Source organism: Pleuronectes platessa, chromosome 12 (assembly GCF_947347685.1).
Source record: "Pleuronectes platessa chromosome 12, fPlePla1.1, whole genome shotgun sequence".
NCBI classification, from domain to species: Eukaryota; Metazoa; Chordata; class Actinopteri; order Pleuronectiformes; family Pleuronectidae; genus Pleuronectes; species Pleuronectes platessa.
The window spans coordinates 10,809,480-10,826,828 of record NC_070637.1 but is presented as its reverse complement, the minus strand read 5'-3'; positions in this window follow the sequence as shown (position 1 = coordinate 10,826,828).

The window sequence follows — 17,349 nt, the reverse complement described above, 5'->3', positions numbered from 1 at the left end:
AGCAGCAAGGCAGACGTGGTTTGGGGGTTGCAGTGGGGGATAGGGGCGGCTGAAAGGGTGGCGCGTGGAGGAAGGGAGAGGAAAGCGGCCCTACAGAGGACTTTGATCAAAACGCCGCCTAGCGAAAAGCAAAGCGCAACAGGCCCCCCCCCCCCCCCCCCCCCCGCCCCGGTTTAAATGACCCTTGAACAGTTTTATTTATCTATGAGAATGAAAGATCTCTCAGACTGTCAGCGGTGAGCAGACGGCTGCACTGTAGATCCCAAATATTGTTTACACCCGCACACGCACAGTAGAAACCAGCCGAGGCCGACGGGCTCAGACAACAGAACAGAAAACGCTACACATAAACACAAACCTTTTTTTTGTTGTTCAGATCTTTGAAGCAGGAGGGAAATAATTTACTGGCTCTTTTTTTTTTTTTTTTACGAGAGTCTGTGCCGTTCCCACGCCCAGTGTGGCAGGAAAGCTCAACAAAATCATTTGTCTTAGATTGCCTGATTGGTTTGCTGGAATCTGACTTGACAGTGTTGGAAGTTTAATTTGATGAGAGGAACTCTCCTTCCCCACCCACCCACAGCTGCCCTCCTTTAACTTGTATTCTTTTCGCTGATTGTCTCTCCCTCTCTGATTCCTCTGTGTCTCTCTTTTAAGTTTATGGGTTTATCTTTTTTATAGAGTGAGAGTGAGGCTGACAGAGAGAAAAGAGTGTGTGTGTGTGTGGGGAGGGGGGGGGGGGGCTGCACTCTCCGGCAGACATCAGAGATGTTTGTGTCATTAATTCTTCCCTCTTGTTTAATGGTTAGGGGCAAGGCGACGAGAGACAGTTTATGCGTGAGAGAGTGAGAGATGTGTACGTGGAGAGGAAGATTAAAGAAAGAAATATAAAAGAGGGAGAAGAGTTAAAAGACAGGAGATATGAGAAGCAGGGGCACAACAGCTCTGACTCCATACAACGAAGCAGACTGCAACGGGCTCACACAAACCTGCCTTACAAGATGTGGCTTCCTTCAGGGCTCTCCATGGCTGGTCCTTTCTCCGACTGTCCCTGCACACAATTAATGGAATCATGAGCACCACTGGGAAGCTTCGACTAAACAGTTCTGTCTACTATTTTCCCATGGGAACACCATTTCATTCAGATGCCTGAGCAGTCTCGAGTGATGTGGTTATCTCTATTTCCCTGATGCGCTCTGTCGGGACTTGAGATATCTGCGCGGAAACAAAGTCGGATCAAATTAAGTTTCTCTTAAAATTCAGGGCCAACAAGGATTATCATGACACATCGCTGAGCAATGCAGCCTGGACTCTGACTCGGGCAGATTTGGAATCCGGTCCGTGGTATTGTTTGCCGCGCAGGGTTTGTCTTTGTCATGAGATGTTTTTCACAGCCAGACAAGTATGGTCACTGTGATGTCCACAGCCAGAGCATCTGAGCCTCATCAGGCATTTCAAAGCTGCTGTCATGGGCATTTAGAAAGGGGCAGACCAAAGACAAAGGCCCACCATTGGCAACTTGTCCACTTGGTAGCCCCTTTGAGGTTTCCTAACGATGCCTGTGCCCTCATAGAAATCACTGCAAATTAATTTTAACACTCGGTGAAAAGACAGATTAGTGCCGAGAGGATGGCACAAAGGGTGTTAAATATGGCGAGCAGCATGCTGGACCACAGGCCAGGCCTGAAACACATTACCCACAGCTGCCAACATTGACCTATTTCCACCAAACCAGCTTAAAGATTTGTAGCATCCTCTATTGTGCAGAGGCCCTGCAAAGCACACCATTGAAGTATTATCTGCATGACCCCCTTTGGGCACGGTGCCCTTTGATGCCTCTCATAAAGGCAGTGATGGGGTTTTAATTAAGTGTTGCAGGTTATTAGATGGTCCATATTGATCTGGAGGGGCCAGGGGCAGATGTTGCAAGACACAACCACGGGGGGAAATAGCTCTATAAAGGATACAAACAAGTGCCCAAACTATTGTGGCGGAGACTTCAGTGACAAACATGACCCTCACTCTAAAAAACCAAGAGAGAAAAGTGATTTCAGATTCAATTATCTTCTTTGCATGAGGAAATAGCGAGCAGATGGCAACAATGGTCACGGGCCTCACCACAATCAGCACTGTTCACGGACATCTTTTCTTTGGGATAAATTTACCGTGGCCTCATGAGGTTTTCATTGAAGTGTTGCACTAGGAGGTGACGCTTGCCAACAGGTCAATGCACTGGCATTAGAGACATGACAGAGGTCCAAAGCTTTAGAATATTTTATGCAAACTTCTCCTGACACCGTAAAAGATTTGCTTTGTCTACTTTCATTTTGTCAGTTTGATTCTTGGTGGAGAAAGTGATTCTTATTTTGTACAGGAAATGTGATTAATGTCTTTTAAGTTCCTTTACTGCGTTTCATTTCATCTTAGACTAGTATCGACATGGTCATCAAACATTTATACTCATCAACGTGTCGGTCAGTCAGGGGAAATTATCCCCCGTCATGCCACGAATCCTAATCCAAGGGAAGGTGAATACTGGCAAACCGTTTAAAAGTATCACAGGGTCTGTGATTGGTTTTGATCAGGTCATGAGACGACTAATTTGTAGTTTAAACAGTTCATGGGAGAAATTTGTGTCGACAAAAACTTGGAGGCAAGTCTGAGTTTGTCTGCTGGCTGCCACTATGGGAGCAGAGTGAGCACCATATTTGAATCATGACCAGTTTTTTTCTTTTCTTTTTAACACAAATAAATCACCTCCATGTAAGGGTACATAAATCTGATCCTTTTGAAAGTTGGTGACCCTTTTTTGGGAGCACGGGCTAAACTTCTAATTAGATTCATGCCATGGCTGAATGAGAAGGGAATGTGTTTACTTTTTGGAAACGACCATGAATTAAACAGAAGAAATCCTGATGGTTTTTATCGACTAAGAAGAAAAGAACGATTCATTAACAACACTGCGTTGATCCCTGCATGCTGCAACTGTATAGCTCCCTTTGTTTTTGGTATTTCTCTAACTTGAGGCCAACACTTTAAGTGATAAACAGTGGCTGAAATATAAACAGCAGCCCATGCACCAGCGTGCACCAGTTCCCTGTCCAGTGCTTATTGTGGATAATCACTCATTATTGTCAGCATTCGGTGACGTAGCTCCAGTGCCATATGAACCGTTTGTAGATTAGTGGGGAGGGGTTTACAGATGGCAGGGAAGTCAAAGAGAATGCCTCTAATTTGTCCCCACTCTTATTGGTAGTCACCTTCATTAAGAAGGTTATATATTGTCTATGTATGTCTTAATAGGAAATATTAAATCTATATATAAACCGTTCTACTTTACTTACTTTAATTAGAAAAAGCAGGGTAATGAAAATCAAAATAATTAATAATTAAAATAATTTGGATTGTGCAGGAAATGACTATCTGAACTATGTGTGTGTGTGCGTGCGTGCATGCATAAAACAAAATTGTGTGAGAGAGGAGGAAGTGTTTACAGTTGGGATGATGAGTAAACTATAGGCTGTCTGTTTTGATTAGACGGTTCTGTTCACAGGAGAAAACCGAGCAGATCTAAAAACAAAGGCTCAAACGTTGAGCCTGATTACCCACGTCACCGCACCAACCTGTCTGACTGCTGCTATATGATTTATGCTGTGAACATTAAATGCAGAAGGCGCTGTGGCCCTGATGTCTTATTTAGTCCCCCCCCCCCCCCCCCCTTTCTCTGGGCGCATTATTGGAAACACATACACAATTTGTAATGTCAGCATATTTGTGTATTGTGTATCTCAGGGGTGATGGAAATCATTTGAGGCTGATAAACAAACAAAGCCCGAGACATACAGTGTATTTGATAAGTTAGTGAGGATGGAGGGAGGGGGGAGGGGGGGTTCACTCGCTCGCTCACACACACACGCACAACTGTTCTTTCTTCCCACCATCTCTCACTGTAAACTATTTACCAAGGTCTGGAAGTGCTGATGCATGGTGACACAAAGACCTCTGAGTAAGTAACCCGCACGGAGAGTGTCTCTTACAAAAACCTGGAAGAGAACTGGCTTCAAATGCACTCTGTACTCGTTAATCACCTGGGACGGCTGTCAGAGTTCATGCATGTCACCAACATTTGAGGAAACCAGGGAAGCGATCCTTTAATTTCACAGAGTGAGGTGTCGATAGAAACCGGAGCCTTCTCGCTGGCTAACTGAGGAAAGGCGGAACAATAGTTGCTCATTTCCTGCTCTGAATAGGCTGACCACAGGCTTATTCAACTTCTTACCAATATTGGAATTTGCATGACACAAAGGGCGGCTCCTGTTAGGAACTTCTTTTTCTAAATTTGACATTCCTGTCAATTCACACAGGAAATTACTACCCCTGTAAATACATTATCTGGTGGTTTATTACTTCAGCACCATTGACTTATCCCATTCATGTTTGTCGCTGGTGTCGGAATCCATGTGCGTTACACATTGAGCAGATAATAGCTTCCGTTAAAGAGTCAGTGTGACGCATCTAGGTCAGTGATCGCTTTCGTGTCGGTGCTCCAATTTTAAGAATAAATTTACACTGGATCTAAAATCGGTGTAATCCTTTAAACCACATTCTTGTAGACTGCTGTCACACACACAGACACACACACACATGCATAATCTCCTCTGTCCTCTGTACTGCTCGGGTGTAAGAGGGGAGTATTTGTGTTCTTTTCCTCCTGTGCTGACGATCCTCTCAGGAGGCCATTAATGCCAAATGTCTAGTCACGCCAGACAGCAGCAGGCTGTTTTGTTACTCAGGTTGCTGAAGGTTGCTCTCTCACCTTGACCCCAACTGAAACAGGAGAGCCTGAATACCATCTTCCCCCATTTCTTCAAATAGCAACATCACGGTTTCTTTTAACACCTCTATGGTCGACCGGAAAGCAATTGTTCCTGTGTGTTCAGCGGAGCTTAAAATAACATTAACTGCAACTGTGTCATTTTCCATTATTTGTTGTTCTTTCCATTTTTATATTTTGCCTTTTCTCTCGGTTTTCTCTGGTTGTTATTGAGGGCAATACAGGGTTAAGCCTCTGGCTCGCTGTCGTCTACTTGTATTCCACTGTTTGTTGTATTAGCAATCTACTTCTGGATCATTAAGAGCTACTGGGAGCATGTGTACATCGCCAGTAAGACAAGAAAAACTACCAACGGCGTAATTTCCTGACAACCAAAATCTCTCCTTGAAAATATTACATCGTTTCACTTTAATTTGAATTATAATACATTGTTGTTATTTGTGCTACACTGAATTACAATTCACCAAATGTAAATATAATTATTTTGTTGACCTGCTGCAAAAAAAAAATCATAAAATGGAATGTCAGTTGTTGTTAAATGTACTTTAACATCATGCTGTCCTTATTACTTGTATTGTGAGCCATACAGAAACCTGCAACTACGCTGGGTGCAGAGTCTTTAGAGAAAAAGCTGGTATCAGCACAGTGGAGCATGGTGCTGACAGTCAGACCCAGCGTCTCCCTGAGGCCATCACGGCTTAAGCACAGGAAACAAACCTCGCTACAGCTTCAGCAAATCAGAGCCCGTTCCAGCCCCTGAGCGGCTCAGACCGAGGGCCGCTGGTGAAAAGAAGGGAGCGGGTCCATATTATCCGTTCGATCAGGACCCTTTCAAAAAGACCATGTCCCCAGCATCCCCCTCGCCTCATCCCCGGCTTGGGCGGAATGCGGCGGAATCTGATGGCAGACAGGAAGTCCTTATTGTACTAGTGCAGAGATCCCGGAGCCAGACAGCATATGGGAGCGATGTCATCACTGGTCGGGCCAGGCATATCTTTGTGCTTGCTCACCGTCCAACAAAGACGTAAATAAACACTGTTACCCCCACTGGTCTTCAACTGTCATTTCAATTAGGCAGAGGAGTGATTGAAAGCCACGGCCTGTGTTTTTTCCCAGCCATGCCTTTACCTCTGACCCCCGCGGCTCGTGCCCGAGGTGATTTTCTTTATTAGTCCATGGGGTCAGTATTTAGCCCCATCGTGATCGGTAGCTGGCTGAAAATCTGCAGAGTCAACACTCTGCCTTCCTGGCTGTTAGCTGCATTAGCACACTGAAGCCCCACTGCCTTCCACTCCCACTCTCCAAACATCCTCCCTAAGGCCAGATAACATCTCTGTCCCGTCCATTCATGAGCCGGCCAAAAGCCTGTGTCCTGCAGTCGGAGTGCAGCGCATGTTGATGCAGAGAGGCTTTCTAGGAAGTTTTTACAATTTAAATCTGTGACACTCAGCAAAGGTTTTACCATTGTTAGCATGTTTAGAGTTTGGAAAGATTAGAAATCTCTATCGACATCTCGTAATGAACTCATTGGCTGTTTATACTGGTTTGGATTATTGTGGCTGCTGATTAATTCTCTTAACCTCGGAGAGTTTTCATCATCCAAACACTGCCTGAGGATAAAGGTTATTAATAGTGAAAAGGCAACAGCGCACCTGGAACTATCATTTATCTTACACTGCAGGTTTTGTTTAAGTAAATATACATCGGTCAAGGTCAAATAATATAGAAGGTCCTGACTTTCTAAACCCTCAGTTACAACAAGAGCTGACGTTTACAGAGCTGTGACCAGATGATACATTTTCCAGGAAGCCGTGCCTTCGGGACCGAAACTGTAAATGTTTTGTTACAGACAATAAATCATGACATTGTTTAATTAGCATCCTCAAAATTCTCATTCATTGTGGTGTGCCTCTGCGATGTTTCCCTCTTTGGCTTTCACTTGCATATTTCTCAAGATATTCCACCCATCAATTTTGCCACTGAGCGCGAGATACAGGGAAATGGTAATTGCACAGGAGGGAAATCTGGTGAGGAATAAAATGGACCATTGTGATAAAGCTCGATGAGGGATTTACGGTCCCTTTCGGATAAAGAAACAGCCGTTTGCTTATCTTGCTTTTTTTCAAACCATCTAACATGCAGACGTATGTGTAATTAAACTTTTGGTTGAAAATCGATCACGTTAACATGAGCAGTTTCTCCAAACTGTCTGAGATTTTCACACAAACGGCCTAAAACAATGATGAAGCACCGTTCCTCCCACTCTTCTCTCAGCCTGGGCTTCACCTGAACCTAATCTCCCAGGGCATCTTAGCCATACAAAACCCTGTCAACCCGAGTAAGACGATGCCTTGTTGGTGGTGGTCTCCAAAGACCACGGGGACAATGGATCAAATACAAACCAAGAGGGCTTTGAACTATTGTTTTTAGTCTCTTCTCTCTCTATGGCTCATGCCCACCATGACCCTCTGCTCTCCTCCGCCCCTGAAACCCTGCTCACTCTCCGACCCAGTGAAAGTGCCGCATTCTAGCGGAGGAGTAAAATTCCCTTTTTCCTATCTCATCTACCTGTGACCTAGATAAGAATGTCCGCTCAATGAATACATGTAACAACCTTCATACTGGCACACTGGTGTTTTTAATCTGATAAAACTCTGCTCAGAATTCCCTTTCCTCCATCTGAATGCAAAGTAATACGACAAATGCAGTCTGAAAACCACTGGTGTGAAAATAAGTCCGATTCACTTCAGGGGAGGAAACAGGATTTAGGCATCCGATACTACAAAAGTGGGATTACATATAATCCAAATGATTATCATTTAAGAAAATCCTACAGATTCGCTCTCTGCATACATGCCTTTTGAAGTTCAGTTGTCTTTTCTCCCCACGTTTCCACTCCCATTACACATGAGCAATGAAACACGAGACAATCATTCATCCTCCGAGAGCTTAGTTACAAGTGTACTTAGGATGAAAGCTTGGCAAATATTACTGTGTTATTTAGCAATAAGAGCCCCATAACAACACGAGTTGCAACAAACGTCATAAAAATTTCATTGTGCGTTTTCAGAAATGAGCTTTGCACTGACAACTGTCGAAAGGCAACATGGAAAATGGGGAGGTTGTTTGTGAGTAGATACTCCAGATCTCTGCCAGCCGTCATGAATAACACAATAAAACAGTCAAACAGCACTATAGAGACCTTTCAAGTTTCCAAATGTCGGAAAAATGGGACTTTCTTTTGCAAAAAGAATCCCGTGGAATCTGATCCCTGGATATCAATCTCTGTCTGCGTGATACAGACACTGATGACAGAGGAGTTGATCACTAGCCTAGGGTGGGGTCCATGCATATTTGTCTGCAGTTCTACAGTAAATGCTGCTGTCTCCACCCAAACTCAAACCACTCCACAGACTTGTCTCTCTTCCCGAGCTTGCCGGCAGACATCGAGTCTCCCATACTATACACACTGCGTTCACCTTCACTCCATCAACCATTTCCACAAGACAGAGCCACGAGGAGCCCCGGCTAATGAGAAAACAACATGAATGTTATCAGCTCGAGAGAACGGCGGGAGGAATTCGGCAAACCTCACTTAAGCTATCGCTGGCAGAGGCTGCTCGCGATACAGCCTTGTCAGTTTCACAGGCGCGCTGGCAAAACTGTGCCTGGTGGTTAATGGATCATAAAGGTTTTGCTGGGAGTCGCTTCACAGCTCGAGTTGATTTTGTAATGTTACACAAAGCCATGAGTGCTCTGTTGCTGTGTAAGTGAGCATGGCGTGCACACTGCATGCACCATGCAGATTGTATGCAGCAAAACACCGTCTCAAAGCCTTTATAAGGTCTTGGCAACTCATACTAACAGGCAGTTACATATTTTCTCTAAACAATAATGATACTACTTATCACATAATCATAGTAAACGTATTGGCAGGCCAAAGGCAATTACTCTCAACTGTTTCATGTCAAAACATGTGAGTAATTTCTTAATCAATCTGTCCACAACGATGATCTATTACATTCAAAACTGGGTCAGTATTTTTAAATTACCATAAGAATAAGTGCACTGCCCTGATCTGCTCTTTAAAATAGCTGCTACGTTGATTTGCTTCCCATTTTCACAGCATGCTACATTCCCAGAGTCAACAACAGTGCATGTCATGGCTGAATTTAAAGTGATGAATCATCATCGGGGGGAAAAGAAGGTTCCTGCTCACCTGGATACAAAATATGTCCTAGAGCGTCAATATTCCATAGAGTGAAAGTATGGCCGGACACTCACTTTCTCTGTTTGAAGGTAAGTGACACGCTGTAGATGGTGTGCTGGCATGAGGACAAGCCTGGCTGGCTGACAAAAGGGGATTAAACAGTATTAAGAGTGTCCAGATGCAGGGCCACATGCGCCGTTGTTCACACTAATACAGTGACACACTGACACACTGCGCTGAGGGCTAAACAGTGATCTCAGCCGCTATCCTCGTTATCTCATCACTTGGCACCAGTCTCATAGACTCATCTGTCTTATGCTTATTTGCATACTGCACCTCATCCAACCACAAATATGAAAATAGATAGTTGCACACTAGCTACTGTGGCTAACAGTTAATCTCTGTTTTCACACATGCGCTTTGTATCGTGTGCTCGTCTGTGGCTCTGTTGTTTAAAGCTGATTAGAACGGACCAGATGGACACCAGTGCCCACGCCTACTCTCTCTCTGCTACGGCTCCTCCCCCAGTGGATGAGACACATCTGTATGAGTGGCTGAAAAAGAGACACAAACTGGGTCATGTCATGTTTTGAAGGAGAATAGACAAGCTCTGTGAGTGTTGTGTGTTTTTTTTTTCCAGATTTATACATCGTAATCCTTGCTGTGCAATTAGCAGAATGTGATCAGAAGTTTATCAATGGAAAAAGAAAAAAAAAGGCCACCCACAAGATTTGGTTTTCCTCCATCAGATATTATGTTCTACAGAGTGTACATTGCCTCTGAGGTCATCATGGGGAGGCAGGGAGTTTATGAACCTGTAGCGTAATTACAAAAGCCAGAAATTCCCCAGTCGCGGCGCTGGACAGCCTCCCTTGGAAGTCTCCTGTGACCCTGCAGACTTTCCATAAATCTGCTGAGTGATTGCGGTGGTCAATTAACACTCCGAATTGCTCCTTGTGGGGAAAAGGTTACATCCGCAGCGGCAAAAAAACTAAAGCCGCGGGTTCACTGGGAGTTCTACGGTAATAACCCGGTGGACCTGTTACAATAAGAAATGGGTAGAGCGCCGACAGCTATAATGGCTGCTATTGTGCCGGTGGTCACACAGTCAGTGAAGTGCAATATTCAGGAAGGCCATTTCATTACGTCCAATAGAGCCTCAATCATGTGTAAAATTTGCAGTTTGAATGGGCTTGCTATCATATCAATCAGCAGCAGCTATGGCGAGGGCTAATGGAGGTTCTCTCCTCCTGCGGGCTCTTTGTGTTTTTTGTTCCCATTTACGGTATCGGAGTTTGACTTAATTTAGTCTTTTTTTTAATCAAGACGGGCCTTTCAGTCCTGATTGTTCTGCTCAACCAGGTTACTGGCACCAATATGTTTCAGCAAGATTAGAAAAAAAATACAATGTGTTCTACCGGACGAAAGGAATCAGTCAAAGTGCGTATTGTGTTCCGTGTTAAATACAGAAGTAACGCTGCAGGTCGTTTGTTTAATTTACCATATGCAGAGTTTGAACAAGAACAATGGCCCTCTCTTTGAATCAACTAAATTTACAGGAGCCTTGATGCAAAAAATTCTGTGAATTTATTATATGAAGTGTAGCTGTGTCTGCTTGTTAGCAGCTAAAAACCACTGTTAGATACAGTATGACCATCTGTCAGTCAGTTCAGACAAAAATATCTCAACACCTGTGGAATGGAATGTTCTGATATTCTGTGCAAACAGTCACGACTATCAGATGACGTAACCACTGATCTCCTGACTTTTCCTCTAATGCCACCATGTAGTGTTGAGTGTCTTGAAAACATTTGAAGGATTGCTCTGAGATTTGGCACACACATAAATACATTCATGTGTAACCGTCAGGATGAGAGGGCTGCACACTGAGGTGAGCTACATGCAAACACATAAAAACACACACACACACACACGCAGAGAAAAGAGGTCACAGTGGCTTCAGCTGCCTTCACACAAAATCTGGCACCAATGCGGCACCTCCCTGCTCGACTGTGCAAGGTGGAGGTGTGGCCGTGTTTGTTTGTGCTTGAGAATGTAGACACTATGGAACAATAACAAAATAGTGTTTTGTTCTCTCCAACTCACTGATTTGTTTTCATTGACGCCACACCCTCCATCCCCAACTGCCTTACTTCACAACTGTGGGAAGCAAGCGCTTTGCTTTTCTCTCTCATCAATATATGAGCAAAATGTGAAGGAAGTAGTTGTATAAAGATAGAGCTCAGAATGGAAGTACAGTTCAATGTTAGACTTGTGTGTGTGTGTGTGTGTGTGTGTGTGTGTGTGTGTGTGTGTGTGTGTGTGTGTGTGTGTGTGTGTGTGTGTGTGTTTGTGTATGTGCGTGAATGCATTTGAAGTAAACTGTGGCCCTGACGTGTCCCAAGCTCCTCCTTCTGTAATGGCCCATATCAGACATGAATGGGGCCACTCTACGAATGCCTTCATGGTGAATCGTAAAGTCAAGGCTCAGAAGATGCTGACATTTGAGATCCACTCAGCAGCTGCAGGAAGCGGAGGAAGCCCCGAAAGGGAAGTGATGCGGTCGGCATAATCGCGCTGATGATTCACAAAAGTCTGTTACAGGGAAAGAAAGCACCTAGACAATCTCATCATCACAGAGAGATCAGCTTTTAATTGTGTAAATGAGTTTGTTTTTCTTTAAATAGCCTTAGCTGATCCTTGTGATAGCGCAGGTGCAAAAGAATCTCTTATCTTTGGAGTTTGTTTGTATTACACAAGTATGAGCTACTGCACGCAACTCAAAATCTCATATATGCTACAATTACCGTAGTGTGCGTTTATTGTGTCTATTCCGCCAATAATACATTTCAAGGAGGGAAAAGCTTTAAATGGAAATAATAGGAAAACATATCTTTTAATTGAACGCGCAGTCTTTGTTTCTCGGCTCCAACTATCCATTACCCTGGAATGACATCATTTTGTGCTCACGCGTTTGGGTGGGTGCTGATGGTTGAATACATTTACTTTGTTTGCAGATGTTGTGACTTGGACTGTGGAAAATAGGTGGTCACAAACCCCTTAATTTGCACTTTGTCGGGCCTTATTTTTTTATGATGCTACAAACAGTTGTGTTTACAAGGAACATCCCATAAAAGACACTAATATAAACATTTTATGGCTGCAGACAATCTTTTCCGCAGCACAAAGGCATTACAGGACGCGAGCCCATGACTTCATCATTTATGTTTTATCTCTGGAATTGAAATACACACAGTGCAAGGTGCCTGGCAGAAAAGCGGTGGCGTGCACTTGCTTTCTCCCGATATGTAGTTCCGCGCTTTCTGGCCAATCAGAGCCCAGTTCAGATTTGCAGCAGCAAGCTGTGGCTTTTGGTCGCTAGTAAAATGTTTTTATGTCTAGACGTCGCTCAAAAATAGAAACACTTGAATGGATTTAGCTGAGTGTCAACACTGTCCTACCCACACGATGAGTGTACTTTCTCATGAGTGGGGGGAAAAAGCTCTCTGTCATTCTGTTGTTTGACTTTACAGTTCAAAAGAGCTGTCAGCTGGAGCAGGAATGTTGATACAGCCATAAGGACAGGTGAGATAGCATTGATATCTGATCTAGATTTGCAGGCGTGCACGGACCAAAGAACGCAGATATTTGTTGAGGCAAAAACAATGTGGTGTTCATTTAAATTCAAATATTCAAGCAGAGAAAAAGTTCACACAACCACAAAAATAAAGGCTTCACATGTTTGATTGTGTTTGACTCTTAAAACAAGCGGTGACGTTTCAGAGAGCCCTGCGCATATAAAGAGCTGTAATGTCGCCACAATAGTTTCTGTGTTGATTTGGAAGTATTGTTGCCAAATAAGAAAAATCACTTACTCAGAGAACAATAGCTGGAAGAAAACAGATTTCAGAAACAAGAGAAATGAGCAGACTTGGGGAAGCATTCTCGTTTGCTTGTCAGGGTGACGAAATGCAGGGAGTGCATGTATTTGATGAATTGCCCAAAATCTATTATTTTATTGGTCCTTTTAACAGTCGATTTCATTTAACTGCTGACACATTGTTTGCCCAAAATGCATCTGGCTTTTGTTTTTCACTCACAATGTTTGGAAAAAAATGTTCAAGGCTCTAAATGGGTTTGCAATTTACATTTCCAGTTTACTGTTCCTGGCTAAATTGTATTTTAAAGGTGCTTGCCCACAGAGTTATGAGTCAGGGTTCAGGAATCCCCCCCCCACCCAATTCACTGCTAATGCACAGTGACAAACAGCGAGGATGGATCGGGATCTCCAAACATTCTCCACAGGCTTCGTGGAGCAATCAATTTATCACAGGGCCCGGTAGAGCTAGTGCCAAAGCTTTTAAATGCAACACAAGACGCGGCCCTCGCTGCTCGCAGGGGGAGAGCATGAAGATTGATGGCCAGATGAAGCTCTATTATGACTAACCCCACTTGGTGGTTTTCAGACAGTGCCGCCAGGGTGCTTCAACAGGGCGAGCAAGGCTGGTGGAGCGGAGTGGCCCCATCCAGCGTGAGTGACAGGGGAAGAATTCTGAGTGGCACAGCTTCATACTGAGGATGTTTTTGTGGGGTCTGAATGACTTGATCCCGCATTGTGTTGATCTGCAGTCAACAACAGTGGCCCGGCTCTGGCAGCAGTCCACGCTAACAAATACCAGCTTGAGCTGCGGAGAACAGATAGTCTCCACTCTTATTCTGAGTAATGTCTGCCTCTCATTCATTGGGGCGGCGCATGAAAAGTTTTTCAGACGCCCACGGCCATGCCAGAGGTGACATCACACCATATTTTTCTTCTCCTAGGAGGCAGTCTGCAGCACAATGTTAAAGAGGGTGACATGACAGAACCACCTCTGCTTGCGAACGTGTACGTGACAACGCCCTTTTTATGTGTGTGGTGTGAGAGTGTGTGTGTTGGTGTGTGTGCCAGTGCGGGCATGCCGGTTCATGTGCCAAATTGAATGTGTTCATGATCATGTGTGTTCAGTGTTTGATGACGGTGCAGCCCTGCACGGTCGTTCTCCTCTGGAGTGAAGTTAAATGGAGTAGAGGTGAATTGCTTGAATAAAAAGGAGATTTATTGGACCGCTGAGGCATTATTCTGTTCTCTGTGAACTCTTTAAAGAGGTAGAATAACTCATATTTAAGAAGAGATCAACATGCACGAAAGGGCTGTCGATGACCGGGGTCATGCCTAATGCGTTCGCGAAATGCATACATTCTGGAGTAGATGGGTAAAACTTTCCCTCGTTAAAATATATTCTTGACCCTTCGTTTTTCAGGGTAATTTAGTTTGCTTGTGATTACCTCAGATTACAACCTTAAAGCCCGCAGAGACAAAATATATTTGTGGTTCCAATTCAGGTCTTTTGGCTGCTCGATTCATCTTGTTAGAAATGAAGAATGCGCTGGTCCGGGCCATTAAAGAACACTAATACCCTCGTCGTTTTAAAGGCATTTGTATACCACATGTTTTCTTAACTAACTATTGGCAGCGATCGTGATTATTCTCTCGATGTTCCATCCATTGTACGCTCACTTTTGCCTGAGCCACTCCGCGGTGTAATTTATGTTTCAGCACTGACTGCAGATAGAGACAAGGGCCTTTGTGTCTGTGACAGATGGAATGTAACCGGGAATTAACCGAGCTTCAAATGGCGTAATACGGCTAAATAATTACCCGTGATGATTGCAGTTTGTTTAGGCGCTAGATAGAGAGCGCTTCGGGGGTCTCATTTTACAAAACACTGTTTTGCGTTACGTGTTCTCGCTCAGATCATCACCTCGGCTAGACTTGTGGTAGTCCCTGTGGCTGATATATGGAAACATAAAACAGGCATCGCACCTTCGACTTCCCCGGCACAATCAAGGCTCATCTCTGTGGTTGCCACGGTGGTTGACTCTCACTTTCATTGTTTTAGATTCCCCTCCTCACTGCACATCATTTAGTTATTAGACAAGGCGAGAGAGTGATGTTGGAAGAGGGACGATGGGGAAGGAGGAGCTATAGATCCCTCCCCCCCCCTTTTTTCAGTTTAGCCTCTCTTCCCTGCCTCTCTGCTGCATTCCCTTGTCCTCACTCTGCAGTCTTTAACAGAAGAGGGCTTCAAGGAGAGGCTGGTCGAAGTCAGACAGGGATGGGCCTGAAAGAGACGTATTGTGAGGTCACATTCTTCCCAAATGCAGGCAGGAGCCAAGTCAGTAGCTGGTGGAATTACCCCATGAATCATGCCCATTGTGATGCCTACTCAAGATGAGAACATGGGAAGGAATTAGGTATGGCAGAGCCTTATCAGCTTCCCTTTCGGAACCGGCCGGCCGCTCGGTGCGAGCAGACCGGACAGCGTTTCCCATCCCTGCTCATGCAGAGGGTCCGCGTATGAGGAATTCCTCCACTGCCATGTGTTGTTACTTAAGGGTGTGCTGCAGCCAAGTTACTGCGCACTTTTCCATCCACGCCCATCCTCCTGTCTGTGCACTTCCTTCCCTCCCATTTACCCAGAGATCTTTGTGGTAGGTCCTGGAGTTCAGGCAATATTAGGTTGCACCTCTTAAAACATGTCAGGCTTTGCGGTGAAAATTAAAGAATGGAAAAATGATGAAATGTAACATTTAGCTTTCAGGCATTTTTTCATATTCAAGTTTTTAGAAAGGGTAGAAAAGATGAGACCGATGGAAACACATTCGAACAACTTATTTTTAATGTTTATTCCCATGTAACCCTTAACCAGCTCTCCGCATAGTCCACATTCAGTGGTACATCTTGGGTGTCATCTCTGGTTTTGACATCAACCGGTTGTCTGACCAGTAAAGTGAAGAGGATGTGAGAAACGAAAATATTTTTACAGCCGAAGTTCAAACTACCATTATTTCACCACAACTTTCCATTTGAATCAGTTCATGTGCCACTGTTTTCAAAGACCAGAAATCCCCCTTTTCTTTGACGCTCAGGGCGAGAGATTCTCACATGATGTGACAAATGAAGTGACTTTCGTGGTAAAGAAAGAAATGTGTTTGTCGTTCTTGTTTTGGGGGAAGAAAGTAAATGGACACGAGAGTGAAGCTAGCTAAAAAATGACCCACCGGTGAATTGAATGGAAAGAGCCAGAATAAATCTGTGCTGCGCGCCCATTGAGCCTTACGCGACTTCAGCTAAAGGTTTCAGCCCCGTGGGACTTTGTGATGGATGGTAAACAATCCTGAACCATATGAAGCTTGTATGAATGAGGTAATCCAACTGAGAGAGGAAAATGGACTGTGCCAGGAAGTCTCATGTCAGCATTTTCAACTGTCCATGAGAACAAGAGAAAGAAAAAAATGTATTCTTGCTGCCTGAATCTAGCTATCGTCTAGGAGTGTGTGTGTGTGTGTGTGTGTGTGTGTGTGTGTGTATGTATGTGTGTGTGTGCGTGCGTGCGTTTCCATCAACACCGGGCAGGACATGACAGGGTGCGGAGGGGAATCACCCCCTCCACCCTTGCCCAGCACCTCCTCCTCCCAGGGCAGCGGGCCGGGTGGGGCTGGGCAAAGCTGTGAGGGCCCCCATACCTCATAAGGGCATGACACATGCACTGACTGCATACATCCGGGGAGTGAAGTCTTTGTCATAACACAGCTCCTCGCAAAATAAAATAAACACGCGAGAGGGAGAAAGGAGAGGGTGGGGAGAGATAAGGACAGGGAGGGAGCCGGTGGGAGCAGGTAGGAGGGAGAGAAAAAAAAAGTAGAGAGAAAAGGGCTGGAGAAAAGGTGGTGCACGAAAACAAAGCGACAAGCCCCCCCAAGTTGATTACTATTGAGTAAGCCCCGAGTCCATTAGCCCAAATAACATCCAGGTGCTGCCGTGGCCATGGTGGCTTTTTTCACTGGGGTGTAAACGACCTGCTCCTTTTCATGCCACAACACGGGAGGCCGGGAAACAGGCCAGACAAGCGCCACCTCACCTTGGGCTATTCCTCTCCCCTCCATCACCTGAGTCCCATCAGGGGTCCCGCTGACACGTTCTGTTCATCTGCCGCCATTGACATCACCCGCAAAAGATTGCTGGTCCTTGATTGTGTGTGTGTGTGTTTTCTCTCCCTGGGTGAGACCTCCCTCCATCAACCATTACAGTTCCCTTCCCACAACAGAGCCAGGGGGGCCCCTAGGCTCACATTAACACGCTTTCTTCTTCGCGAGTTTAATGAGGAATAGGAGAACGAGAGGGAGAAAGAATGTTTGGCAGAAAAAAAAGGTGGAGGGATTTTTCAAAACAGCCACAGAGGATTTATTTGACAGAGGGAGAAAAGAG